The sequence below is a fragment of the Anomaloglossus baeobatrachus genome, chromosome 9 (genome assembly GCF_048569485.1).
Source record: "Anomaloglossus baeobatrachus isolate aAnoBae1 chromosome 9, aAnoBae1.hap1, whole genome shotgun sequence".
NCBI lineage: Eukaryota > Metazoa > Chordata > Amphibia > Anura > Aromobatidae > Anomaloglossus > Anomaloglossus baeobatrachus.
This window is the reverse complement of record NC_134361.1, coordinates 80,369,735-80,389,483: the sequence shown is the minus strand read 5'-3', so window position 1 is coordinate 80,389,483 and position 19,749 is coordinate 80,369,735. Positions and strand designations below refer to the sequence as shown.

The 19,749-nt window shown below is 43.4% G+C and overlaps 1 protein-coding gene across 1 annotated transcript in view; it reads left to right on the top strand.

Moving 5' to 3' along the window:
* Positions 1 to 19,749, top strand: part of IL1RAPL2 (interleukin 1 receptor accessory protein like 2) — a 1,148,049-nt gene that overhangs the window by 552,402 nt on the left and 575,898 nt on the right. The window lies entirely within an intron of this gene.

Here is a 19,749-nt window from a genome sequence, read left to right as displayed (position 1 = left end):
TCAAGGAACTCATGTAGGTACGTGTTGAGCATTTTGAACCCATAGGTGCTTCACAGAACTTTTTAAAATGTGGATATTAAAAAAATAATTAAGTTTATTTCCACTAAAATGTTGTTGTAGAACCAAGTTTGTAATTTTTACAATGGATAATAGGAGAAGACAGACCCCATAATTTGTTTCTCCATTTCTTCTGAACACAGCGAAACTCCATATATTGTCAAAAACTAGTTTGGGCAGATGACCGGAGCTCGGAAAATGAACAGCAATATTTAATTTTTGGAACGCAAATTTGGACACCGTGATGCATTTGCATTCAGGTCAGGTGCCAAAAATGCAGCAACCCCTACATGTAACCCAATTTGGCAAACTACACCCCATAATGAATTCATCTATTGGTGTGGTGAACACATACTACACAGAATATTACTAGATTGGGCTTTAGAAATTAAAAACCTATTTTTTTTAACTGGTAAACTTTTACTTTAGCCTCAAAGTTTTAACTCACACAAAGGATAACAAGAGAAAATGGACAGGAAAATTAGTTATGCGGTTTTTACCGAATGTGGCAGAACCCTATATGTGGTTCTTCACTATTGATTGAGCACATGGTGGGGATTGGATGGGAAAGAGCGCTACTTGGCTTTTAGAACATAGATTCTGATTTAGATTGTGGTTTCCATTAGGCAAGCCCCTGTGGTGCCAGATCAGCAAAAATCATCGTTTTTTCAAAGCCTTTGCTATACCAGTAATTTGGTAGCCCCCTATTTTTCTAGTGACGGATGACGGGCCTGACTGGAGGCTGATTTTGTGCAGGATAAGTTAAATGGAACCTGTCAGGTCAAAAAAGCGTTATAACCTACAAGCGGGATCCCGTGTGAGCTATTAACCCCTTCCTACCCATCCCTTTCTTGTAATATTATGTAATATGAAAATAATAGCATACATTTTATTACTTACATATTCCCTATGTAAATGAGAAGGTCTCTAGCCCCATGGGCATTGCATCGCCCTGTGGGTGTTTGCATGCTTTCCATGGTATCTGTGGGCGTGATACCATGGATTTACATGCGCGACGTCACGTCTGCTCTTTCAGAATCTCGCGTGCACTTGCTTACAATTCTCGCCGCCGCCTCATCCTGGTGTTTGCTGGTTGGCTTCTGATGCGCACTGCGCAGGAACCGCAGGAGTCTTCTGAGCATGCGCAGTGTGCGTCAGAAGCGGGCCAGCAAACACCAGAATGAGGCGGTGGCGAGAATGGTAAGCACGCACGCGAGATTCTGAAGGAGCAGACGTTACCATCGCTCATGTAAATCCATGGCATCACACCCACAGGGGCGTGATACCATGGAAAGCATGCAAATGCCCACAGAGCGATGAGACGCCCATGGGGCTAGAAACCTAAGCTATTTACGCAGGGAATATGTAAGTAATAAAATGTATTTTATTACTTTCATATTACACAATACTACAAGAAAGGGATGGATAGGAAGGGGTTAATAGCTCACACAGGCTCCTGCTTGTAGATTATAACGCTTTTTTGACCTGACAGGTTCCCTTTAATAATATTATTATTATTATTATTAAGTTTTATTTCTATAGCGCCAACATATTCCACAGCGCTTTACAAATCAGAGGGGACATGTACAGACAATATGAGACAATACAAAATAACAAAATTATGATACCAGGAGGAGTGAGGGCCCTGCTCGTAAGCTTAGTCTATGAGGAAATAGGGGAGGCACAAAAGGTGAATGGGGGTAGGAGGAAAAGCTTGTTATATATGGTCCAGCCATCGATTTAATAGGGGATTCAAAACCAGCTGCATGAACACGTTGGTGAGAATTTATACAGGTACAGGGGACGATAACTGGAAGTAAATTTTTTGGAAGGGCAGAAAGGGACTAGATTAGATCAGGGCAGTGAATTGATAAGCTAGTCTAAAGAAATGCGTTTTTAGGGCCCGCTTAAAGGTGTGGATGTGGGGAATTAATCGGATTTTTCTTGGTAGTGTGTTCCAGAGCATAGGCGCAGCTCGTGAGAAATCTTGAAGACGGGAGTGTAAGGTTCGAATTGTTGAGAATGTCAGTCTTAAGTCATTAGCAGAGCGGAGGGCACGGGTGGGGTGATAGACAGAGATGAGGGAGGAGATGTAGGGTGGTGCGGAACCGTGGAGAGCTTTGTAAGTGAGAGGGATAAGTTTATATTGGATTCTGTAACGGATGGGCAACCAGTGCAATGACTGGCAAAGAGCAGAGGCATCAGTGAAGCGGTTGCAGAGGAAAATGATCCTGGCTGCGGAATTCAGAATGGATTGGAGAGGGGAGAGTTTAGTAACAGGGAGACCAATAAGTAAAGAGTTACAATAATCCAGGCGAGAATGAATGAGAGCGACAGTAAGAGTTTTTGCAGAGTCAACTGTAAGAAAAGGTCGAATTCTTGAGATGTTTTTGAGGTGGAAGTGACAAGAACGAGCAAGTGAACAAATGTGGGGAGTGAAGGAAAGGTTTTTATTGGTAACATTTTCAGGTACATAACATTTTTTGATTGCTTTCAGTATAACGCGGGGATCACATTCTTGTGTTTTACTTTGAGCACTTACATCTGGGTTTCAATGTAAATACTCCAAAAATGTGCATCAGACGAAGACCTGGATGGAAGCACTCAGTATAATGAGACAGATTTAGACACTTTGTACTCTAATGTCTATTCCTATGGTATGCATCTTTTTAGGCGTGCACAGAACTGTGGTTATCCACACTTGTGCGCTAAAAGATGCCTAAAATGATTGCTTTTTGATTGCTTTTTATTCAGATTTTTCAGATGCAAAATGAAGAAAAGCCAGGATTTCACTTAGAGTTTTTGATATTTTTTTGATATACAGTTAGATCCAGAAATATTTGGACAGTGACACAATTTTCGCGAGTTGGGCTCTGCATGCCACCACATTGGATTTGAAATGAAACCTCTACAACAGAATTCAAGTGCAGATTGTAACGTTTAATTTGAAGGTTTGAACAAAAATATCTGATAGAAATTGTAGGAATTGTACACATTTCTTTACAAACACTCCACATTTTAGGAGGTCAAAAGTAATTGGACAAATAAACCAGACACAAACAAAATATTTTTATTTTCAATATTTTGTTGCGAATCCTTTGGAGGCAATCACTGCCTTAAGTCTGGAACCCATGGACATCACCAAACGCTGGGTTTCCTCCTTCTTAATGCTTTGCCAGGCCTTTACAGCCGCAGCCTTCAGGTCTTGCTTGTTTGTGGGTCTTTCCGTCTTAAGTCTGGATTTGAGCAAGTGAAATGCATGCTCAATTGGGTTAAGATCTGGTGATTGACTTGGCCATTGCAGAATGTTCCACTTTTTTGCACTCATGAACTCCTGGGTAGCTTTGGCTGTATGCTTGGGGTCATTGTCCATCTGTACTATGAAGCGCCGTCCGATCAACTTTGCGGCATTTGGCTGAATCTGGGCTGAAAGTATATCCCGGTACACTTCAGAATTCATCCGGCTACTCTTGTCTGCTGTTATGTCATCAATAAACACAAGTGACCCAGTGCCATTGAAAGCCATGCATGCCCATGCCATCATGTTGCCTCCACCATGTTTTACAGAGGATGTGGTGTGCCTTGGATCATGTGCCGTTCCCTTTCTTCTCCAAACTTTTTTCTTCCCATCATTCTGGGACAGGTTGATCTTTGTCTCATCTGTCCATAGAATACTTTTCCAGAACTGAGCTGGCTTCATGAGGTGTTTTTCAGCAAATTTAACTCTGGCCTGTCTATTTTTGGAATTGATGAATGGTTTGCATCTAGATGTGAACCCTTTGTATTTACTTTCATGGAGTCTTCTCTTTACTGTTGACTTAGAGACAGATACACCTACTTCACTGAGAGTGTTCTGGACTTCAGTTGATGTTGTGAACGGGTTCTTCTTCACCAAAGAAAGTATGCGGTGATCATCCACCACTGTTGTCATCCGTGAACGCCCAGGCCTTTTTGAGTTCCCAAGCTCACCAGTCAATTCCTTTTTTCTCAGAATGTACCCGACTGTTGATTTTGCTACTCCAAGCAAAACCACACCTGTAATCAACCCCAGACCTTTTAACTACTTCATTGATTACAGGTTAACGAGGGAGACGCCTTCAGAGTTAATTGCAGCCCTTAGAGTCCCGTGTCCAATTACTTTTGGTCCCTTGAAAAAGAGGAGGCTATGCATTACAGAGCTATGATTCCTAAACCCTTTCTCCGATTTGGATGTGAAAACTCTCATATTGCAGCTGGGAGTGTGCACTTTCAGCCCATATTATATATATAATTGTATTTCTGAACATGTTTTTGTAAACAGCTAAAATAACAAAACTTGTGTCACTGTCCAAATATTTCTGGACCTAACTGTATTTTTTTGCACAGTTCACTGTGAGGTAACAGTGATAAGACCAAATTACTCTTCGGGTCAGTACGATTACAGTGATACCAGATTTATATAGTTTTTTTATTCTTTGCTACATTTACACACTGAAAACTATATTTTACAAATATTAATTTGTTTTTGCATCACCATATTCTGAGAGCTGTAACTTTATTTATTTTCCAAATGACCCATATTAGGGCTTGTTTTTCGCTGGACAGTTTGGTGTTTTCGCTTTTACTATTTTTTTTTCACATATGACTTTTTGATTACTTTTTATTAAAACTTTTTGTGTAAGTGTCGCGGGCGGGGAGGACGCCGTCGCTGCTGCGCTCTCGCTAACGCTCGCGTCCGGCGCTGCTGCGGCTGCTCGGTGGCTCGAGCGGTGGGCCGGATCCGGGGACTAGAGCAGCGCTCCTCGCCCATGAGTAAAAGCGGTGGTTGGTTTGGGGGATTTAGTCCGTCACGCCACCCACGGGTCGTGGTGAAGATGGGCACCACCGCTGCTGGTGACGGGGATCCCGGGAGCGATGGTAGGGAGCAGCTGGGATGTTGTTTTCGCCCTCCGTGGGTAGGGGTCGGTGGTCCCGGGGCCCAATGACGTTGTCACGGGGAGGCAGGATGGCTGGGGTGCAGGGTTGCAGGGGCAGCGCAGCGCGGTGCCGGATGGCACTGGTGTACTCACTCAGGCAGAAAGGTACAAAGTCCTCGGTAAACCAAACGGCTGGATGGATGGGTCCCGCAGCCGGCTGCAGTGTCTCTCCCCGGGCAGGTGATGGCGGCTGTCTTTCCCTGCACCTTGATGTTCTCTTTCTGACTATGGATTCCCAACGGTAGTCCGCTCCCCGGTGTATGGGTACTGGAGGAGCCCGTTTGCCTGCAGACGCTGGCCCTTGGGTCTCTAGCCTTAGGCGGTAGCTGTATACCCTCACGGTGTGGGCGGTTGCCTTCAATCGGGACTTTTGCTGTTGTGAAACCCCTGGGGTTCCAGTCACATTCGGATCTGACTATTGTCGGCGGCTCCAAGCCTGGTCGGGGTCCGATGGCCCCGCCTGTGTGTGCCGGCTTCACTTCGCTCCCCGGTCGGTACTGGCGGGCCGTCGCCCGACCCCGGTCCTACGGCTCCGCGTTGCTCCACGACTCCCGCAGACGGCCACCATTGTCCGCCAACCCCGCTGTCAGTGCCTGGGCCACAAACCCAGACACCCAAGCGTTTACTCCTCTCTCTTGAAACTCCAACACTAAACTGACACTTTTCCCGCCTCCAGGCCTTTGAACTCCTCGATGGGTGGAGCCAACCGCTTAGCTCCGCCCCGCCTGGTGTGGACATCAGACACTGGAGGGAGGCAACAAGGGTTTTTGTTTGGCTGGTGTTCCTGTCTAGTGGGGGTGGGGGGTGTTTGGATGTTATCTGTGACGACCTGGCTAGGCCAGGGCGCCACATAAGTATGATGAAAAAATGTTTAATTATTTTTATGACGATTACTATATGGAATAAATAATTTTCCAGGTATATAACACAGATCATTTTGGATGTGGTGATACCACTTATGTGTACATTTCTTTATTTTTGAGTTAACAGAAAATCTGCGTTTTTAATTGCAAAGCGTCTTTTTATGATTTGTGTGTTTTTTGTGTTTTTATCTTTTAACATATTTTATTTTATTTAACTTTTTAATTAAGTTTAAACTTGATCCCACTGTAGGACATGAATATTATTCAATTTGACAGCTGTTGTCATGTATTTCAGCACTGAAGTATATGGAACCTGTCAGTAATTCAATGACAGAGCCTGTTAGACCCTACTCATAGCAGGATCTAACAGGCCACCATACCATGGGGTCATCAGATGACCTTAGGGCCCCATACCAATGATCAGCACTTGTGATTACGATCACGGGTGGCTGATCATGCCAATGGGGGTCTTTCAACCCCCTTTTAAACACTTGGATGCTGCTGTTATGATTGACAGCAGTATTTTGGGGGTTAATCAGCCATGATCGGTTCTAATACCGGTCGGGGCCGATGCCCATAGGTGTCAGCTGTCATATTCAGCTATCACTCTCGGGAAATACTCCCACGGGGAGCGCTATCCACTTATTCCACAGCACCATTAAAAAGCGGCGCTGAGTTTGCAGAGGTTTGGGGATTTTTACAAAGTGCAACCGATAAACAATTGTTATTTTCTTTCTCAAGCTCACAGCTACGATGGGGGAGTGTCTTTTGGCTGCTCTACATAATTTCCATGTAAAAAGAGACATTTGGTAAAGAGCACACAAATTTTCATATTTGGGTACACTAAATAAAAGGCTAATATCTTCAAATCTGTTTGGCTGATTTAAAAACAAATAAAACCCTAGAGCTAACAATCTTTATGATAGAGCTTGTCGACAGAAAATGACTGTTCAAACCAAGCACAGGCGCTCAGTGCATCATAGTGTGGACAAAAATTTCCCATCTACGTCTTTTCCCTTTATCTCCATCTATGCACCCTCCCTCTCTTCCTTGATTGACAGCTCTGGCTTTAAAAAAGCAGAAAATGGTAGTAATTGATGGAAAACAAGTAGGTGGGAAGGTGCACCTAATATGATTAGCCATCATGCACCGAGCACATTTACCTGGTTTCAACAGTCATTTTGTTGTTGACAGAGTCTCTTTAAATGTTAGTTGCAATGCAATGTATAGCCTCTCGTATAATTTAGCCATGACTAGATAAACAGTGGCCATAAAGCCGAAGCTCCAGAATCTATTCCAATGATTGGAAGGATTCCTAGGGGTTGTGTCTGCATAGAACAGCGTGATGTGTATTAATAATATTCAGTTTAGCATCCTATAGTAAAAGTACGGCGGATTAAACTGTAATTGTCACCTATTAATTACACATGATCCACCATTCGCAATATGTGGTAGTCACATCTTACCTTCTACTCCTCCCAATGTGTCGCCCTGGGCTAGCCAGGGGACACGGGTCACACACCACCACACCCAACATCCCCGGTAGGCACATCTAAGCTGAACCAAAAATCCTTGTTGCCTTCCTCCAGAGGCTGGTGATTCACACCAGGGGGTGGGCCAGGCGGTTGGCTCCGCCCACCAAGGAGATCACAGCTCTGGAGGCGGGAGAAACCAGGCAGTCAGCTCAGGGAAGAGCTTGAGAGTAGAGTCTAGTCAGGGAGGAGGAAGTGGAAGGAGTGGAGGAGTAGCCCAGACAGGGCTAAAGTGAACAGCTAGTGAAAGTAGAAGCGGAGTAAGGTGGTAAAGGAGGAAAGCAAGAGTGTTGACAGAGGAGTAAGAGTGTGTAAAGCCTGAAGAGTCCAGCTAAGTGCAGGGCAGGTCAGCAAGGTCAGCAACGGCGGTGACTGTCTGGAGGGGGACCGTTTGGAAGTTCCTGGAAGGACCCCGTAGGCTGTGTGCCCGGTGGTCTGGAGCAGTGTTCCGAAGGACAGTCAGCACCAGGGCAGGGGCCTCTCGGACCCCGGCAAGGCTTGGAGTCGCCGTAAATTGCCGAATTCGTCAGTGAAGGGGACGTAGATCCCCCAACAACCAAGACCCGAGTGAAGGCAACAGCCCAACCTGTACAACAGAGACACCGCCACCGCCAGGGCACCAGTTTCTGAGGGCCAGCGCCTGCGGGCAAAGAGTAGAGCTCCTCCGGCCCAGCTTGAAGCCGGGGAGCGGGTTACCGGTGGGGACCCATCGCAACCAACTAGTACACAAGGTGCAAGGAAGAGGGACATCACCGTCACCTACCGGGAGAGCAATTGCAGCCGTCCGTGGGACCGTCTTACCAGCCGTTTGGTTTACCGTACAAACTGTGTCATCGTCTCAGGCTGAGTGAGTACCACAGTGCCGCAAGGCACAGCGCTGCCCCCGCGTCCCTGCGCCCACCAGGCCCTGCACCTCCCAAGCCGTCACCGGGCCCCGGGATCACCAACCCCTACCCACGGAGGGGCAACACAACACCTGGCTGCTCCGCATCACCATCCCCGGGATCCCCGTATGGAGCAGCGGTGGTGAAATCACCACAACCGTGGGTGGCGTCACGGACTATAAACAATCCCCACACCCAACCAAATCCCCTTTCACTCACGGGCGAGGAGTGCCGCTCGAGAAACCCCCGGGATCCGGCATACAGCTCGAGCCACCACTGAGCCGCCGGACCCGAGCAGAAGGGGTGAGCGTAGTTTGCTGACACCCTCCTCCCCGCCCGCGACACCTGCACAATGACCTTTACCCAAATCAGAGCATATCTAAAAAATTCCTCTCTAGAAGCCAGTGTGTTTGAGACTGTCTGTTACCATCTGTGACCCATGTGGCTTCTATAAAGGATATTTCTAAGGGTACTTGCACACTATCCGGACATGCTGCATTCTGGACGCAGCTTGTCCTTTCCTGTGGGGCTGCGAATGCTCTCTGCTAGAGACTACAGCTGCCCGAGCCCACGATCAGGGTACGGGTTGCTGTGGTCTTTCTCTCTGTTGTCCCAGTGAAGAACATGTTGCGGGCAGGGGACAGACCACGGCAAGGGGCTGCTCGGGAAGCTTGGATCCGGGATCGCAGCTGTGGCTTAAGTGGCAGCCGGATCCGGGCACAAGCAGCCGTCCGTCACCCACAATAATAAAAAGGGGGTATTTACAGGGGAAGAGTTTGTCAGTGATGCCACCCGTGGGTTGCGGTGATAGTTTGTGACACCGCCGCTGCCTTGCTATGAGGGTGCCCGGGGCTGATGGAGCGAGGCAGCAAGGTGGATTCCCCTCCATGGGTAGGGGAAGTGTAGTCCCCGGGCCCGGAGGATGGTGCGGGATCGCAGGGAGCAGTCTTTAGGAATGGAACCGGATGGTACCGGTGTACTCACTGTGGTAAGTAATCACACAAAGTCCATGTGGTAAACCAAGGCTGGATGCCGTGAGCCTCGGAAGTGGTGTGCTTGGTCCCACACACGGTTTGACAGGGCAGTGGCCCTTCCTCCTGCATTTGTAGTTTCTTGTGTGGTGACTTAATCCGCATAAAACGGGAGAAGTCCTCTCCCCGTGTTGTGTACTGTGGGAGCCGTTGCCCGCAAAATCTGACCCGTGAGATCTCTGTGGGTTGTGGCGGACACCCTATCCCCCTCGTTGGCTTCCGTTTCGCTCTCTGGGCTACTCGTGGGACAAAATCTGGAACCTTGTCCCCTGCTGGCTAATCAGTAAGGTGCTTGAAGCGGTCCTTGCCCTGGGGTCCAGGTAACCCGACTGTGCACAGCCTCCAGACCGGATTCCCGCTGTAGGCACCGGTGGGCTGCAACCCTGCCCCGGTCCACTTAGGGTCTCCCACGACCGGATCTCCGTCGCCTGTGGCCCTGCTGTGCCGTCTACCACCTAGTCGGCTCGGGTAGTCTGGTAGTCAAGGGGCTCCAACCCCTGACTACCACTTCACTTTCCACTCCTCTCACTTCCTCTGTCCAGACTACTCTGCTGTGTTCCCTCCCCTGACACCTCAGGACGCCTAGGTGAGCGTTTCCCATCCGCCTGGTCCCGCCCACTGGTGTATCCCTATTGACCCGGGAGGTGACTAGGCTTTTGTGGCTGGTGTTACCTGTATGTGGTGTTGTGTTGATATGTCAAGGAGGATGGAGTTCTGCACCAGAAGGATTTGTGCAGTCTCTGTGACAACCTGGTTTTGCCAGGGCGTCACAAACACTCGCGTCTCCACAAGCATAGATTAACATGATGTGTCTCGGGAAGCCGCACCGGATGTCAGTTTACGCTGCAGGAAAAACAAGCACAGTGGGCAGGAGATTTCTAGAAGTCCCATCCTCTGTGCTTGTGCTGTACAGCGCAGCGTTTTGGACGCAGTGAAAACACGCCGCTGCATCCAAATCACTGTGAACCCTGATCGTGTACACGTACCCTAAATGTTAGTCTCTGAATGCATTATGTGAATATACTGTCCTAGACATCGTCCTTTCCTGAAGCTTTGCCTCTTCTGCTCCGGCACAAAACAATGCACTCATTATGGTTTTCATGATTTCTGTGGGCGTCAAACTGTGTTAGCTCTAGTAATTACATATAAAAGCACACATTTTCTTTTTAGTTGAATTTTTGTTCTTTTTCACACCAAAATTTGATAATTATATATAGTTACTTGAAGAAAAGAAAAGAAAAAAAAGATAATGAGATCCCCCTCCCCCACCCCATGATCTAGTATTAGATGAAACGGACAGAATGTATAAATTTACACGGTGTTGATGATGAAGTGTCAAAGCCATTAAAATGCAATTTCTCCTTTGGTTTCTTCTGTCTTGTACAATTATTAAAGAGAAACACCTGCTCAGCAATATGTTGTAAGTCATGTTGGCAGTCATTAAATCACAAAGCACTTAGAAATACTGAGCACTTATCGGATTCCTCAAGTAAACAGTGTGAGCTGTGCTGTGTCCAGCTCATTTGGATTGAGACTGACTCATTGGAATTCAGACCCATTTTTCCGATCTGTTTTCTCATCAGATCTAGCCAGGACTTGCTTATTGAAGTGAAGGTTCTTTCATTTGGTTGGACATGTATGAGCCAAGTTCCTAGTGTGTGACTGCCTCTCTCATTGCAGAGCCATTTGAGATATTGGAAGTGTTGTTGATTTGTGGAAATTTTGGGCTGGACTTTGATACACCATTATTATTTTACTATTCTTTTTGTTTTCATATGTTTTCTTTTAGATATAGTGTAAGTATAAGAAATAAAAGTGTTAGAATCCAATCAAAATTGATTTTAATTTCACCCAATTTTTTTTTAAAGGGAACCAATCACCAGGATTTTCGTATATAACCTAAAGCCAGTGCTATACTGGCATTATTAGGCTGATTCTCTACATACCTGTAGCGGTCAGCTCGAATGTTTAGGTTTTGAAATCCAAAAAAAGTAAAGTTTATAAAATTAGCTGCTTGTTGAGTGACAGTTGCAGTGGAGAAGATAATATATTCATAGTTATTCTGACTGAAAAGTAGAAACGGAGGGCGCTCACCATATAAGCAGTAAAAAACTACGGTGAGTGCCCTCCGTTTCCACTTTTCAGTCTGATACGGTCCTTCAGCTTTTTGGTGCGGTGCACCCCGGCTAGCAGTTCCATGCTAGATTAGCTTTACTGCCTATGCTGACAGGCAGCTCTCTGCGCTAATTACCAGCTGGAGACTTTGTGCCCGGTTTTTCCTTCTCTTCTATGTGATATTCATAGTTATTCCCTCCCCTGTTAAAATTTGCATAAATATTATACAAACTATTCACTTTGTCTGTGGAAGTACCTGTGGTGAGGTCACACCCATGTGATCAGAAGAGGCGGGGCCTCAGCCACCAAAGCTGGATACCAGGTCACATGGGTATGACCTCACACAGGTCCCTCCACAGTCAAAGTGAATAGCTTGTATAATGCTTATGCTAATTCAAACAAGGGGAGGGGATAACTGTGACTATATTATCTGCTCCACTGCAACTGTCACTCAACAAGCAGCTCATTTTATAAACTTTACTTTTTTGGATTTCAAAACGTAAACATCCGAGCTAACCACTACAGGTATGTAGAGAATTGGCCTGATAGTGCCAGTATAGCACTGACTTTACCTTATATAGGAAAATCCTGGTGATTGGTTCCCTTTAAATATCTCTATACATTTGTCCAGTTATCCGTCCTTCAATTATATGAAGTTTGCCAGTGCCGTATGCTCAAAAACAGCCCCACACCATGAAGTTCCCACCTCCAAATTTCACTGTTGGTTTGGTGTTAAAGGCCTCCAACCATGGTGTGTACCATGGCATCCAAAGAGTTCAATTTTGGTCTCATCTGACCTGACTATATTCTCCCAGTATTTTACAGGTTTGTCTAAACGTTGTTGAGTAAACTGTTAACATGCTTGAACATGCTTATTGTTCAACAATAGAGTCTTGCGTTGTGAGTGTGTATACCGGCCATAGAGATTGAGTGCATCACTTACTGTTTACTTTGAAACAATTGTACATGCTGATTGGAGATATTTCTGTAGCTCTCTACAAGTGGTTCCTGACTTTTGGACAACTCTGCTGATGATTCTTTTTACTTTTGTGTCTGTAATCAATGCCATTAGTATGTTTTGCAACAATAAAGTTGTGATGGTCTTGAGACAGCTCACTGATTTTACCCATCATGAGATATTTCTTGTGTGGCACCTTGGTAATGAAACACCTTTTTATAGACCATCAGTTAAACCAACTATTATTTTCCAATTAGGGGAAGATTACTTTGTAATTACTGATAGATTTCAGCTGGTGTCATGACTTTCTGTGACCTTTTGCACCTCTTTCTGCATGTGTTCAATACTTTTTATCTGTGTAATTTCTCAATTTTCCATATAACTTAATTTATGTACATCTATGGTTTGATTTATTTGTCTGTGTGGATTGGATGAGTTGATATTGGCATCTGGTGAGAATTTCATGTCAATAGCAACTTTAAAAATATATTTATTTAGAAAAATAGGGACAGGTTCAATACTTATTTCACCCGCTGTATATGAAGCAATGGGATTACTCTGTTTTTGGTGCATTACTCTACATATATCAATGTTAAACCAAATTTGCCAAGTGTGTGTCCATTCAGATATCTTATCTAGATTGATTAGTAATATTGTATGATCAAGGTCAGTTTTTAATATCCTACATAGTTTGGTGTCATCAGCAAAGACTAAATAACAAACTTAAAATAAAAATATTTGATAGAAGCTCTGCTGATACACACAGATAAGCAAGTAGTATCTTATAAAAAAATGTAGCAAAAGAATAAGGGCTACACGTTTCAACATCAGACAGATGTCTTCCTCAGACGAGGCATGTATGTTAGCAATACAGTAGACATGGTTTAAATAGACAAAAAAGGATTGAAGAGTCATATGATGGGGTCAAGAGTCAGTGCACATAAAATATTTAGATAAAAATAAAAGTACATAATGCTGACACATGGTGGTATGCAGTGTAAATAATATAATGCTATACACATAATAAAATAATTTAATAAAGTAATGTTTTTCATTGCACACCACCATGTGTCAGCGTTATGTATTTATGTACTTTTACCTTTACATTATTTGTTTATCTTCACTGACTCTTAACCACATGATGTCAGGATGTTACTCTTTTCCCTCTTTTTTTGTCCATTTAAACTCTGTCTATTGTACTGCCAACATACATGCCTGGCCTGAGGAAGACATCTGTCTGATGTTGAGACACGTAGCCCTTATTATTTTGATACCTTTTTATTAAGATATTCCCTGCTTGTCTGTCACAGTCAGCAGCACTTTTATACTTTATACTTTTTTTTTAAAAATGTACTCTTTATCTGATACATGGTCCTTATTACTGGACTGGACCATCACGTGGAGCAGCTGCAGCTGATTTTTTCCATCTCTGGATTTTAAGCAAGGTTGTGCCTGGTATTTGCACTTCCCTCCAAGTTAAAGCACACTACCATACACCCTTTCTGTCAGCCCTCACCATCCCCACTTTATTAAGGATTTTTACACTATGGAGCACCCTGCTTTTTTATTCTTATCATAGTTTCATCAACAAAGACTGACACTTTACTTTTTATCCCATCCACAAGGTCATTAATAAGGAGATTAAAAAGAATCGGTCCTAGCACAGATCCCTGCGGCACCCCACTGCTGACTATAGCCCATTTAGAGAATGTACTCTTTATGACTACTCTTTGTTTCCTATCTTTTAGCCAATTCCTTACCCAGTTGCATATTGTGTCCCCTAGTCCTTGCTTCTGGAGCTTTAGTATAAGGCTATTATGTGGTACAGTGTCAAATGCATTTGCGAAGTCCAAATAAATCACATCAGCTGCATTACCAATATCCAGGTTTGCGCTTACCTCCTCATAGAACCCCAACATGTTGGTTAGACATGACTTATCTTTCATGAATCCATGCTGTTAGTTATTATATTATTCTCTGCAATATGTTTTTGTAGGTCATCTGTTATGCCCTTAAAACTTTGCATACTACTGATGTCAGACTTACTGGACTTTAGTTGCCTGGATCCATGTTCTTACCTTTCTAAAATATTGGTGCCATGTCACCACATCAGCATCCTGAAATGCTGTGCTACCAATTCTGTTACAAGAGAGTCTAAAAAGATGAGATACAGTGGTCTGTCAATTACGGAGTTAAATTCCCTCAATATCCGTGAATAAATGCCATCAAACCCCGGGGATTTTTTTTCTATTTTTTATTTGTACAGATGCAGCCATACATCTTGTGTTAAATTAGTTAGATCAGCTGGGGAATTTTTATTTTTGTTTTGCTGAATGATCCCTGGAACAGTACCTTCATTGATTGATATGGATGAAAAGTGCCTGTTTAATAGCTCAGTCTTTGCTTTGTCCTCTATAACAATATGGTTCTTATCATCTTCTAAGGGGCCAATGCCATCCTTTTTGATTTTTGGCATTCATTCAGTAGTATATATGAAAATAAGAAACTATGTAATATATATTATTAGATACATTTTGCTTTTTTCACTCTTAATTCAAGAATAAAATCTGTAAAATCCATAGTCTGTGAAGACAGAATTTCCCATTATTGAGATAGATGACATCTGGTGCCAAAACTATTCTATGGAGAGGAAAGGAGGAAGAGGAGAGAGGACCGAGAGGTCGACACAAGCAATAATTATAGTTCTCCATAAAACTTTATGAGCACCAACTGCCATCTCCTATTTTAGTGATATGAAAGTCCTAAAGTTCCCTGAAGTTAAATTTTACCCTTGAATTGAGAATTTTAAGAATGAATGAATCAGTCTGGGAAAAAGAAGCAGATTTTTCTGATAAGATATATTGCACATTTTTTTTCTGTATACTTTTGAGATATTAAAAAAATAGGTAAATCTAAAAAACAATGGTCACTCTTTTGTGGGCTGTAATACAGTATGTTTCACGTCACAGAACAATGAAATTTACAGAACTGTATTTCTTTCTAAGCCGACATTTCATTAGTGTATTCTAGTCTGCGCTCTTATTTGGACAGATTTAATATATGAATATAGGTTGAATCACATTGCCAGTTGGGAATTCTTGCGATAATTATGCAGAGTTTATATGATGATAGCTTGAGGTTAGTATGTCTCCAAGGAAAGCCACTGTGTATCTTTAGCTTAATGAGAATGTTAAACAAGGCAAGTGGATGCCATTTCATTGAGTACATGAGATTCTTAAAATGTATTTTCCATATATAGATGAACAGGTTTTATGAATTTTTAACTAGCAGTGATACAATTACTAATGTTTCACAAGATATCGAGATACATCACTTTCTGCCTGTGGAATATTTACCATGATCATTGGAGGTACAGTTGGGACATATTGTTGATGATTTATTCAGATTGTTCAATGTGATGCCCGATGTTTGCTATGTATAGTAAGAGTTCAACCAAGGATTATAAATTACCAGGAATGAAAAATAATGCATAGTGATGAGCCATGGCCAATTGACATTTTGATGAAAAGTAATTAATATAGACTATATAGTCATCTATGTGGTATATCTCCATTACCTTTTTATTGTTTCAGATTTTTGCAGAAGCTTAATTATTTACATTATAATATTTGTAGACTATCAACAAGTTGCTCTTAATGATGGATCTGTTTTTATAATAATGACAAATATGAAAAAAAAATGCTGGGACAAAGTTAGATATGTATATTATAAATCTTTATTAAAACGGTTCAATATTAAAAATAGGAATAGGGAGAATAAATATCCAACTTAACAAATACAGATATGTAAAGTGGGAGAGGCAAACAGAGAGAAAATTACTATGAAATATGAACATAATAAAAAATAGTAAACAGGTAGATGGTGAGTTGAATGCACTTTTATGCCTAATATATAAAGCTGAGTGTATGTGTATGTGTGTGTGTGTGTGTGTGTGTGTGTGTGTGTGTGTGTGTGTGTGTGTGTGTGTGTGTGTGTGTGTGTGTGTGTGTGTGTGTGTATGTATGTCCACTAATGGCATCCGCACCGTCGAATTTACAATCATGAAATTTTGCACAGACGCCTCATATTACTCAGGGAATGACTATGTTTTGACCAGAAAATGTAACCCCGCGCTTTACAGTTACTCTCCAAAAATCCTCCCTCCATTAAAGTGAATGGAGCTGTGAGCTAAAGGTTATTAATAGTACAGCTGTGAGTGGTTATTATAGGAACAAAGAACATTCATAGTATAACAAGCTTATGTGTTAGGTGATATGATCTCGGAGAAGGATAGAGACAGACAAGAGACAGACACAGGCACAGACAGAGAAAGAGACAGGCACAGACAGATGAGGAAGGAGACAGAGAGAAAGAAAGACAGACAGAGAAACAGACAGAGACAGACGGGGAAAGAGACAGATGGGGAAAGAGACAGACGGGGAAAGAGACAGATGGGGAAAGAGACAGATGGGGAAAGAGACAGATGGGGAAAGAGACAGATGGGGAAAGAGACAGACAGGGAAAGAGACAGACCTGGAAAGGGACAGACCTTGAAAGAGACAGATGGGGAAAGAGGCAGACCTGAAAAGAGACAGACAAGGAAAGAGACAGACAAGGAAAGAGGCACAGAGATAGGGACAGACAGAGACAGGCAGACAGGGAAAGTGACAGGCAGCAAAAGAGACAGAGAGACAGACAAAGACCAACAGGGAAAGAGACAAACGGGGAAAGAGACAGACCTGGGAAAGAGACAGACCTGGGAAAGAGACAGACCTGGGAAAGAGACAGACCTGGGAAAGAGACATACCTGGAAAGAGACATACCTGGAAAGAGACATAGAGATAGAGACAGGCAGACAGGAAAAGTGACAGGCAGCAAAAGAGACAGACAGAGAGACAGACAAAAACAGACAGGGAAAGAGACAGACAGGGAAAGAGACAGACAGGGAAAGAGACAGACAGGGAAAGAGACAGACAGGGAAAGAGACAGACCTGGAAAAGAGAGAGACCTGGAAAAGAGACAGACTTAAGGCCCAGTTACACGCAGCGACATAGCTAACGAGATATTGCTGGAGTCACGGAATTCGTGACGCACATCCGGCCTTGTTAGCAACGTTGTTGCGTGTGACACCTACGAGCGACTGCTATCAATCAGAAATACTCACCAAATCGTTGATGGTTGACACGACGTTCATTTTCAAAATATCGTTGCTCATTCAGGACGCAGGTTGTTCGTCGTTCCTGAGGCAGCACACATCGTTACGTATGACACCCCAGGAAAGATGAACAACAGCGTACCTGCGTCCTCCGACAACGAGGTGGGAATGTCATTCATGCGGCTGCTCTCTGTCTTTCCACTTCTATTGGTGGCCCGCTGAGTGACGTCGCTGTGATGCCGAACGAACTGCCCCCTTAAAAAAGAGGTTGTTTGGCGGCCACAGAGACGTCGTTAGGAAGGTAAATATGTGTGACGCGTACCGGCGATATTGTTCTCCACGGGCAGCGATTTGCCCGTGACACACAAACGACGAGGGCGGGTGCTATCACTAGAGACATCGCTAGCGATGTCGCTTCGTGTAAAGCACCCTTTAGGAAAGAGACAGACCTGGGAAAGAGACAGACCTAGAAAGAGACAGACCTGGGAAACAGACAGACCTGCAAAGAGACAGACGGGGAACGAGACAGATGGGGAAAGAGACAGACTGGGAAAGAGACAGACAAGCAAAAAGACAGACAGGCAAAGAGACAGATGGGGTAAGAGACAGACGAGGAAAGGGATAGAGGGGAAAGAGACAGATGGGGAAAGAGACAGACGGGGAAAGAGACAGACAAGCAAAGAGACAGACAGGCAAAGAGACAGACAGGCAAAGAGACAGACAGGCAAAGAGACAGATGGGGAAAGAGACAGATGGGGAAAGGGATAGAGGGGAAAGAGACAGACGGGGAAAGAGATAGAGAGACAGACATACACACACACACACACAGACAGACAGACAGAGAGACAGAGAGACTGATACAGAGACAGACAGAGATAGACACAGAGACATAGACACAGACAGACACACAGAGAAAGACAGGGAAAGAGACAGAGAGACAGACAGACAGAGACTGGGAGAGAGACAGACAGTTACTATCCCGGGCAATGCCCGGGTACTACAGCTAGTGGTATATAAAGGTAAATTACTATGTATATATGTTAGGCAGGTAAAAAAGTGCATGCACACAATAAGTAGGTATGTAAGTATTCACACAGTAAGAATTAGCATAAAATAAAAATAGGAATAAAGTGTTAAGGTGCCAACATTATTTAGAAGTCCCAAAAGATAAGGCATGTAATGTGCAAAAATGCATATAATTATCGGCACATATAATCAATAAAGTACACATAGGTTCACCCACCAACAATTCGATGTGCCTTTTGCTGATGCTTCATCAGGGACACCTTCTAGGACCAATGACTACTGTTGTGATCGCTGGATTAGGGTCCTATAAAGATTTGCTCATCTCAAGTTAACATCATAAAATAAGATGCTAGATACTCAGTGATAAGAAATGCATTGCATTCTAGAAAATCAATAATATGTAATTATGATACAATCCTATGCATACATTAGGACAAATATGCTTCAAGGACAAGTTGCATACACTAGCATTACAAGGAAAAAAGAGAAAAAAAACTACCAAAGTCCATAATGAGTTATCTTAAAAATATAAAATATTAGGGACCAAATATTTGGAGAAAAAAAGGGGGGTTTAAATGCAAAAAGAGGGAACGCATCATACACATGAAGCAAGGATGGAGGACGGTGATTGTAAGAAGAGAGAAGGTGCCAGATCAAGACCAGAGATGTCCATTGACAATGTTTTATTTTGCAATTTTCACAGAAGCCATTTGGGCTTTTTTAGACTCATACTCCCTGTTCTTTCAGAAAGCATTTTCAGCAGGCTCCTTATCATCAAAGGCAGGAATATAATGGTGGGTAACACCTCTTTACAGGGTTGATAACAGAAGATCCATTATTCACAATAAGCGATTGCCTTGCTCTCACTCCCTATAGAATGATCTTTGTATATACTCATTAAATACTTAAAGAGAACCTGTCATCAGGATTTTGTACCCCAAATTAATGGCATGCATATAAAGATGTTTGTATGCTGATTAAATCCTTCTCTTTCTTTTAGAACTTCATTTTTCTGTTTTAGAGAAAGTCATAGTTGAATTTATATGCTAATAAGTTTGAATTACAAGTGCTTATTTCCCTATTCCCCGCTCATTGCCGTCCTCCGGTGTCTGAGTGACAGGTCACTCCTGCTTCAGTGACATATCAGTAAAACACCGGAAGCATCACTGAATT